This window comes from Marmota marmota, unplaced genomic scaffold (genome assembly GCF_001458135.2).
Source record: "Marmota marmota marmota unplaced genomic scaffold, marMar, whole genome shotgun sequence".
Lineage (NCBI taxonomy): Eukaryota > Metazoa > Chordata > Mammalia > Rodentia > Sciuridae > Marmota > Marmota marmota.
The window spans coordinates 46,881,763-46,881,964 of NW_025999968.1; positions in this window are offsets into that span (position 1 = coordinate 46,881,763).

The window sequence follows — 202 nt, forward strand, 5'->3', positions numbered from 1 at the left end:
TATCTAACATTACTCATGTAATGTAAAGTTCTACCAAATAGAATTATGGAAGTAGCTGTCCAGGCCAAGATCATGGCATAAACACAAATTAAAACTATACTGAGATGCTGTTTCTCATCCATCAGCCCCATCAGAGTTCCTCCAGATCTCATTGATCTTGGCCTGGACAGCTACTTCCATAATTCTATTTGGCAGAACTTTA